The 9,583-nt window shown below is 39.9% G+C and overlaps 1 long non-coding RNA gene across 1 annotated transcript; it reads right to left on the reverse strand.

Annotated features, from left to right (window-relative positions):
• Positions 1–4,374: 4,374 nt before the first annotated feature.
• LOC138749520 (uncharacterized) lies at positions 4,375–9,206 on the reverse strand. Its single transcript, XR_011348718.1, has 3 exons — positions 9,125–9,206; positions 8,278–8,371; positions 4,375–4,434 (listed from the first exon to the last, which is right to left on the reverse strand). It is a non-coding gene; the product is annotated as an uncharacterized lncRNA (long non-coding RNA).
• Between the last annotated feature and the right edge of the window lie 377 nt (positions 9,207–9,583).

Raw genomic sequence — 9,583 nt, forward strand, 5'->3', positions numbered from 1 at the left:
AACCTCCTGCAGACAAAAAAACCTTCCAAATGATCTGTGCTCCTCTAGTTCTGACCATGTGGTCATTGCAAATATCTTTGTTTTCCAATACTGGCCACCATGCATTTAGTTTTGGAATTCCTTTATTAAAACTCTCCAACTCTCCAAAAATGCCTTCTCTTGGCTTCCTCTGAACATTCCAGTTAGTGGTCATCTCTTCCAATTATTTTTCATGCAGTAGATTCAAATTTTGATTAACAATATTCCTGAGAAACACAGGAAGCATTTCATTGTGAAAGAGGTTTTTGTTGTATTCACACAAAATGGTCCTCTGAGAGTGAATTATAGCTTGAATTGACCCCAACATCAACTTAAACAAGGCTTTTACTCAAGCATAGTGTCTACAGACTTTTCTGTTGTACTTAAACAAGGTTTAGTTCTCTTCTAATTTCGAGCCACTTTGACTTTGTAGAGTTCTCTAAATTTCTATGTAGCCAACTAAGGAGTCAGACTATCCATTACTATCTCATATAAATCCATCAACTCCCACAACCACCTTCAATGACCTCCTCCCTCTCCATCTCCGTAGCTTTTTTCTCAAGGTGCCTTTCATTCCAGGATTTCTGAAATGTCCTCCCTTTTCAATAAATGTGGCTTCCCCTCTATTATGGTTGATGGAATGATCACATATTACCTCCATTTCCTGGATGACTGTACTCACCCACTCCCCCTTCCCCACATGGAACAGCAATAGATTTCCCTTGGTCCTTTCATCTCGCTAGCACCAAACCCAGCATATCAACAATCACTATTTCCATCAGCAGTGTGATCCCATCACTCTTCATTGCTTTCCTCAGGAACCACTCTTTGCATGAGTCTTCGATCCACTCATTCCTCCCCATCCATTTATCCCTTACAATTTCCCTTGCAACCATTGGAGAAGGTGCCACACTTGCTCTACCAATACCTCCCCTACACCAATGAGGGACCTAAACAGCACTTCCAGGTGAGGCAGAGATTCATGTGCTCCTGAGTCTCATCTGCTGGTTCGATGCTCTCAATATGACTCCTCTGTATCGGTGAGACCAAGCATAGACTAAGTGACAATTTTGTGGAATAACAACACTCTGTCTGCAATGACCAATTTGAGTTGATTGTCCCTTCCCCTTTCCTATGCCAACCTGTCTGTATTCAGACAGCTCCACTTCCATGGCAAGGCCAAATACAAAGTAGAAGAATGAAAGCTCAGCTCATCACAACCCAATGGAACGAACATGAGATTTTCCAATTCTAGGTAACCTTGTGTGGTCTTTTCGTACTCCTCTTTTTCCACTTAGGTTCTTTCTCCCTTTAGTCACCTTTCCCATTTCTATCTGTCCATCACCCACACACATCGACCTGCATTACTTCACTCCTGACCTCCATTTCCCTGCGACCTCCTCTATCTGGTTCCTTCTGTCTCTCATCCTTCCCTTATCCAGCTATAATCTTTAAGGTGCCTTTCCCCTGGCTCCAGCTGTCCACTGTATTCCACATATCATCCACCAGCCTCTTTCTTTTATGTCCTCTTGGCAATAGTTGCTCATGAAGCATTCATAGCCAATGGCAATTGGACTGGGGTATCATCATCTGAGGATTTGCTAGCCACTGGTCTGCTTTGCATGAATTGACTGCTCATAGCCAGTAAATGAACTCCCCTCACCTTGTGCTTTTCTTCTTCACAAGCTCAAATGTTGAAGCAAACTTTAGTTTGAAAATAATAGTGAAATATCCATCCCTGAATGTGAAAGTTTTGCACCTGGAGGTTCTCTTCATGTTGCGTCCACCTTTTCTTCTTCACTACCAGTGTCACCAACAAAAGCTCTTACAAAGAGGTACCCAAGCTGGTGATTGTGACCATTTAATATTTTTTTTTACATTTACATAAGGGAAGGATGAGAGACAGATGGAACCAGATAGAGAAGGTCGCAGGGAAATGGAGGTCAGGAGTGAAGTTGCCCAGGTGGATGTGTGTGGGTGATGGGCAGATAGAAATGAAAAAGGTGACTAAAGCCTCTTTCGGCCCACAAGTCCTTGCTTTCCAATTAACCCGGCATGTTTTAGGAGGAAACCGGAGAAAACCCACGCAGACACGGGGAGAGTGTACAAACTCCTTACAGACAGCACCGGATTTGAACTCGGGTCACTGGCGCTGTGGAAACCGTTACCCTAACTGTGCCGCCCCAACACTGACGTAAAGTTAGTGCTAGTGTCACCTCTCTGCACTAGATGCAGAATATGCTTCCAAGGGAAAACGTCTCGAAGAGAACCATCTGTTAGAATCTGAACCACCAGAAATCCTTTTAAACAGACTTCAGATGGTATTGTTTGAGAAACTGCTGCAGGGAAGTGAACACAGGAGTCGAATGGTAGATGACAACTGGTATGAAGTTGGTCTTTAGGCCCAAACAGCTACTCCCACCCCTCTTCCTGTATTTTCTGCTCTTCCAAAGATCGACCAGGGAATGGAACATTTTTACTCTTTTTTTTGTGCCATGCAATTGAATTAAATATAGGAGGTTCATAAGAGACTTTGCATGGTGCCGAACGACAAGCGGCTTCTGTTCATGTTGTAACAACTGCAATTCCATTCCTTCCAATCAGCTAGCAATGAAAGGCTAACTGCATTTTAAATATTAAAATTGTTTGACCTTGAGATCACCCTAAATACTTATCTTAAAATGGAGATATGCTTCAATCCAATCCTGTTTCAAAAGGTGTAGGAAAGAGCATTAAGCTAGCAACCCCATTGGTTATGAGCAATCCAGGGTCAATATCTGCAAAGCAAATATTCTGAGAGGTAATTTCTTGAGTGTGCATCACTGTGTGTGATTTTCTGACTATTATAATAGTTGTAAAAGTATTTATGATGTAATTGAACCTTTGAAAGACAAAGTGGTGTGGAGCAGAGGAGCCTTATTAAGCAAGTCATTTAATTTTGGTGCTACCTTCAGTATGGTCATGTGATATCAAACGCTGGGTGGAACTGCTTCCTCCAGAGGTGCTGGCACCTACCTACAACTGGAGCTTGCTTCAGAAAGAGGATCGCCAGAGTTTCCCTCCAACCATCCCACCGACCCCCCCCCCCCCCATACCACCCATCGACGTGATCTACCAGGATCGTTGTCCGAAGAGGGCACACAAAATCATTGAGGACCCTTTCCACCCATACACGGTATTTCTCAGCTGCTCCGACTGGGAAAAAGATACAGGAGGATCAGAGCCAGCACCACCAGGCTGAGGAATACCTTCTTCCCACGGGCAGTGAGAATGCTGAACGACGAGAGGAACTGCTCACACTAACCATCTGAGACTCTCATATATATATATATATATATATATAAACAATATTGATTTATTTGGATAGATGAAATACTTATCCTGCATATGTATTGTTTCTGTATGTGTGTTATGTCTGGTTGTGTGTGTGTTGCACCAAGGTCCGGAGAATGCTGCTTCGTCAGGTTGTACTTGTGTAATAGACTGACTTCATAATTCCAGTTGCTTTCCAATGACTACACTGCGAGTTACATTTGCCAAGCACGACAAAAGTTAAGAGCAATTTTAACCTGACATGAAATTGTTCGTTTTCTTCCCCATTACGTTGCTCATTTAAACCTGTGCACAATGCTTGCTACCAGGTGAGTTCAGGTTGAGTTTAGCTTCTTTAAGTCAGGATTCAAAACAATTGCATGCCTTTAGGTTGTTTTTCAAGTGCAGAATTCACTCCACAGTTGCACCAGGAGAAAGACCACAAACATTCAAAGACAATAAAACATAACAAGCTACACTGGCATTCTGCATAGATTTCTTGGGCAGCTGGGAAGGATTCACTAGTGTGACCAATTTATAAACAACTTTAAATCTTCAGTTTGAAGCTTTCATTGGTAGTTTACATTGAAAGTAAACGGAATGGCTAAAACTCTGCTTCCAAATTCCGTGTTATAAACTGAAGTGGACTTTCATTCACAACTGGGAAGCTGACCCTGGTCATTGGAGACCAGAGGCTCCACTGCGCCCTCTCTTGGACCTTGCCCAGAATGCATATTAATGTGCACTTTGTTCCCATCAATTCCCGGTACAGTTAGAGGAGCAGGTCAGCGTAACGCGACTGGGATTCGAATTTGCACATTCTCCCTGTGTCTGTGTGGGTTTCCTCTGGGTGCTCTGGTTTCCTCCCACTGTTCATTGCATACCAGGGATTAATTAGGTGTAATTGGGCATCATGGGCTTGAGGGCCGAAAGGGCCTGTTACCGTGCTGAATGTCTAAATCTAAATGAAAATGAATCAATTAAAACATTACAAGCTGGGACTATCCCAGTTACAGGAACGATTTCACTAACACATAAACTTACTGGAATGACTTTGTCCTTAAGATCTGAATTTTCTCCTTAATCCTTTGCTCCTCTTACCTCCTATAAGATAAACACAAACCAATTAATCATTTGGATCAATGTCAAATTTAGTTTGATAACAGCCACAGGATTTATTCTATGTTGACATTACTTATTATTATATGTCAAAAATGATTTCCTAAGTGTTTTTATTCACCTTATTATTATAGGTATTAAAAATGTAGATTGACTTCTTACATTCACTTAACTCATCAAATAGAATCCTCTCTCGTTTGACATTGTGATCCATACTTACTCGTGTGAAGACTGTGGTCCTCTTGCACTTGACCATCCAATACACAAACATTTTGTGCTCTTTCAGTCAACGGCAACTTGGTGTTTTTCTTTCTTGTAAGTGCGGATTTGTCAAAACAATCCCCACACTTGAAAGTGTCACACCATTGAGTGTTTGCTCAATTGTGCTTTCTACACCCTCTTTCTACAGTTTTGTGTCTATGCCACAATTATATCCAAATTAGGAAAAGCAGATGTCAGCACAATTGGATGTCTAACATTACTCAGGCATTGATTAGACATAAAAATCACTAAACAGCAAACATCAAATGCAGCATTTCATCAAAAGTAGACAAATGTCAAATTAATTTTCACATCTACTATGCGTGTGAAATGAATGTTGATGCATTTTTTTTGACACAATCGGCTGTATGGTTATTTCTAAATGCAGCTAAGAACAATGTGAACAACACTACATCTAAACAAATGGATTCTTTCTCGGCATGTTCCTGATACCTGGGCACATTCCCAAGTATTTTCCACAAACAAGCACCAACAATAGCCTTGAGTTGATGCAGATGCACACCGGATGTATAGTTTGTTGAACAGAGCTGACTGAAGCTTTAAAAAACCCTGTAATGATCCTAGAAATGATATTGGAAGGAAGCTACTTGGAACCTCTGGAACAGAGACAGCCAAGCAGTTCCTCACACTTCAAATACTTCCTTTTCAATTAGATCTTCAATCCCCTTTTGCACTTTTCTGCAGCTTCTTCCATCATTTCAGGGAGTACATTCGCAAACCTAATATCCCAATGCATTAAACATAATTTCCCATTTCGTCCCTGGTTCTTTTGCCAATTATCTTCTATCTGAGTCCTTTGGCTACTGACCCGGCTGCCAGTGAAGCAGTTTCAGCTTATTATCTCTCTCATAATTCTGAACACTTCTCAATTCTCTCTTTATCTTTCCATGCTTAAAAGGAGAGGACCCTTCATTTAACATATGCCTCTCATCTCATCATTCATGAAAACTGATACATGGAAGAGCCGCACACTAATGGGACTGGCCAGCCTCTGGTAGCTCATCCAGTGACCATTCTTATACTCTATGCTTTGGCCCAGAGGACATGCAGCTCTCTTGTCAATGAAGGATATCAAAACCATACTGATTTTCACTGTACTTTCTCTTTTCTAGTCCACATTGGGGCTAATTATTCTACCCTACTGTTCCACAAACAATAACAAGTTTCTAGATTTAATTTATTGTTGTGAAATGGAAACAGTGTAATATTACACAGAATTGCCTTTGTCTGCGATAAGGCAGATAGATTTGCCGTCGGCAGAAATTGCCTGAAGTGCCTTTTTACAGTCAGGGAAAGAGAAGGAAAATAGATTTCACCCCAGTCACTGAGTGTCTATGGATTCTCCCTCAGCTGTCCAGCAGCCTACCCTTAATGTCCGGAACCTATGGGGACTGGTAGATAAGTGAATTTTCTGGTTGTTACAAATATTTAACTAATCTACCTGTATTAAGACTAAACAGTTGAAAAGATAAAAGACAAAAATACTATACTGTACTTACACTGAACAAACTTTTCCTACATGAAACCTTGAAGCATTTCACTTTATTTTCAATCACATTCTTTGAAAACATTTAACCGTCGCTACATCTGCAGGTTCCTCCCCATCCACAGAGCTGGCAGAATGATTTCAATAACATTATAGATAATTAAACTTACCCTCCCCAAAATATTCAGATAAAGCCTGACTGGAGCGACTCTTACTAAGCAGGGATAAGGAGACATTTGAAGAGAATCACCCCAATGGCGAGCGGCATCAACCAGCTCGTCATCCTGGGCAACGTCTTTTTATTCAAATGCAACTTTTATTCAAACAGCTGCTATGAGCACGACCAAGGCACTCCACTAGCTGAATATTTGTTCCCATCTTCACTAAAGGTTTACTTCAGAGAATATTTACTTTTACCATTTTAAACTTACATTTTTTAACCTATTATTCCTATTTATATTAATTTTAAATTTATTTTCCTCTTTTTTTGCTGGTTGCTTGAAGCTCCTGGTTGCTTCAATTCCGGATACCAGGGGTTTTATTGTAATTGCTTTCTATACTCAAAATGATCTTGAATGTTAAGGTCAATAAAACATGATTATGTAGTACTGTACTGTAATTCAGCACGGTGGAACCAGACACACCATAATTTACATGGATCAGGTTATATTGATAAAACTTTCACCCAGAATGATATCAGGTTGTTGTTTTATTCATTTACTTTCAGTGACATTGTATAAAACCGCTGCCTGAAGTTACATTCAGTTATACCTTTACATAGTAGGAATTTGGCCAATGACTTCACTGTGAGTGGTGTTAGATAATTCATGTACACAGAATAACATTCACTAACATCTTATCCAGGGTGCCATTTGACATCTTTCCCCAAAATTACTTTGTTTTTTCTCAGTCATTTGAATGTAAATTCAAAAGGGTGATGGGCATTTGATGTAACACAGTTTTAAAGGTGAAATGGAGTTTTAAATACACTTAGAACCATAGAACATTGCATCACAGGAAATAAACCCTTTGTCCCTTCTAGTCTGTGCTGATCTATTATTCTACCAAGTCCAACTGACCTACACCCTACATATCTCTCCATACCCCACCCATCCATGTACCTGACCAAATTTCTTTTTATTTTAACATTGAGCCTGAATTCACCAGTTCAGCTGGCAGCTCATTCTATACTCTCACCACTCTCTCTGCGAAGAAATTCCCCCCACCCAATGCTCCCCCTAAACTTCTCCCGTTTCACCCTTATTCCATGTCCTCTGGTTTGAATCTCAACTAACCTCAATGGAAAAAGCTTACTTGCATTTATTCTATTGATAGCCATCATAATCTTGTACACCTCCATCAAATCTCCCCTCATTCTTCTCTGTTTCAGGGAATAAAGTCCTAACTTGTTTAACCTTTCCCTGTAACTCAGTTCTTCAAGTCCCGGCAATATCCTAGTAAATCTTCTCCACACTGTTTGAATTTTATTGACTAAAACTGCTCACGATTCTCCATATTTGGCTTTACCAATGAGTTTACTTAAAACATCATCTTTAAATCAGTCTTTTAACATCATTTTCCGAAATACAGCCTTTATGATATTAGTGTTAACTAGAAACTAAAACAGAAAAGGGTGCAGCTCACGAATCCACAGTGTTAACGTTCCATCATGAGCTGCCAAATTGGGGAGGGTTCAAAGTAGCATTAAAAACTATCTGTGGTTAAGAGTTGGGGAGTGGGCTTTATCATTCATGATTGTGGGAGTTTACCAGAGTGTAAATGAAAAGTATAGATGATTTTACAAGTATATTTTAAATCTACCACCTATATCTCTTTTTTAATAAGAGATTTTAAATGCCTTGTATATAAAACACTATATAATTGGAACACATAATGTAAATGTAGATTTTTGAAAGAGCAATAATGGGATCCTCAATTACATTAGAGTTCTTATGCTGCTTCTATCTTGAAAAAGACGTCACAATGCCCTCCAAAAATAAAGGGCATCTCAGTCTAGTGCTGGACAAAGAGGCTAAACAGAGGTTGGGAGATGTCCTGACCTTTTTGGCTTGTCCTCAGGCACAGAGAATTTCTTTGCCCTTTTCTTTCTTGAAATCTGTTCCAGGATAAGGTCTCAATGGACACTCTCTCCCTCTGCAAATAAAGAATTCAAGGATAGGCAAAAAAAAAATCTCGATCAGAATCCTCTTATCAGCAGCTTCAATCACTTATCTGATAGCTGGCGTTTTGGTGGAAATTTTAAAAAAATGTGACAGGAAAGATTTTAAAAATGTGAAAACAAAACATTGCTGATTAATGTGTGTGAATAGCCCAGCGGCAAATGTCAAGGAAAGTTATTGTAATTTATCAGATGTTGGAGCTGTCACCTAGTTAAAGAGGAAAAGCGAAAAAAGGTCTATATTCAAAATGTCATAACTGGGGGAAAGTCAATTATTACAAAATGCAAAGCTTTCTAATTAGTTTACTACGATGTTGATGGGCACAGAACTCCACCAAAGATGCAATTTCCAGCTGCTTGCAAATCAGTTGGAAGTCGAGATTTTCTTAAAGCAGAACAAAATAGATTAATTTTACAAGTTAGGAAATATAATTTATTTTAAGGAAGTGTCAAGAGTCTGTCTTTAAGTATTAAACAAAAACACCTATTTGGCCTGCATGTGTAAAGCACTGTTTGACTGTCTTCCTTTGAGATCGTCTTATCAACTTCCTTCCGCCCACCCCACCCCCAGTCCAACACGCCTTATTCCCCCTCCCCCTCGCCGAGAATAAACAGATTATCTCACTGGTGACAGGGAGGTCCAGACGTTCTTTCACTTGTTCAGAAGGAGCATCATAACTCACTAGTGTCTGTGTCATTCACACTTGTGAAAGAACCCCATAACTCACCGTCGTCGCTGAGATATCCTTGATGTCTCCCGTGGCCTTCATCAGCAATAAATTTCAGGAACTCTAATTCCAGCACTTTGAATGGTGCATCATCCGTAGTAATTAATTCAACAATAGGGAACAAGGTAATCAATAATGAGCAGAAAGATGTGTATCATAGATGAATAAGACATGTCAGAGGTATCCTTAATCTTATCCTGCGCTGCATTTTTCACTTACAAAATGTATTACTCTCTGAGAGGACCCCTGTGTTAAATATATGGTACATGTGGAATGTTAAACAGGGGAAGGCTTCAATCTGTGGCCAATCTATTAATAAGCTAACATGGTGCAATTTGGAGCGTTTTTAGAGATTGGATGAATGATTTACTTTCTTCTCTGACTAAACCACCACAAAATGATAATTAATCTCCCTCTGTGATCCTCAGCCCTTCCAATATTCTCCCTCTATATTCAGCA

Source organism: Narcine bancroftii, chromosome 14, assembly GCF_036971445.1.
Source record: "Narcine bancroftii isolate sNarBan1 chromosome 14, sNarBan1.hap1, whole genome shotgun sequence".
Classification (NCBI taxonomy): domain Eukaryota; kingdom Metazoa; phylum Chordata; class Chondrichthyes; order Torpediniformes; family Narcinidae; genus Narcine; species Narcine bancroftii.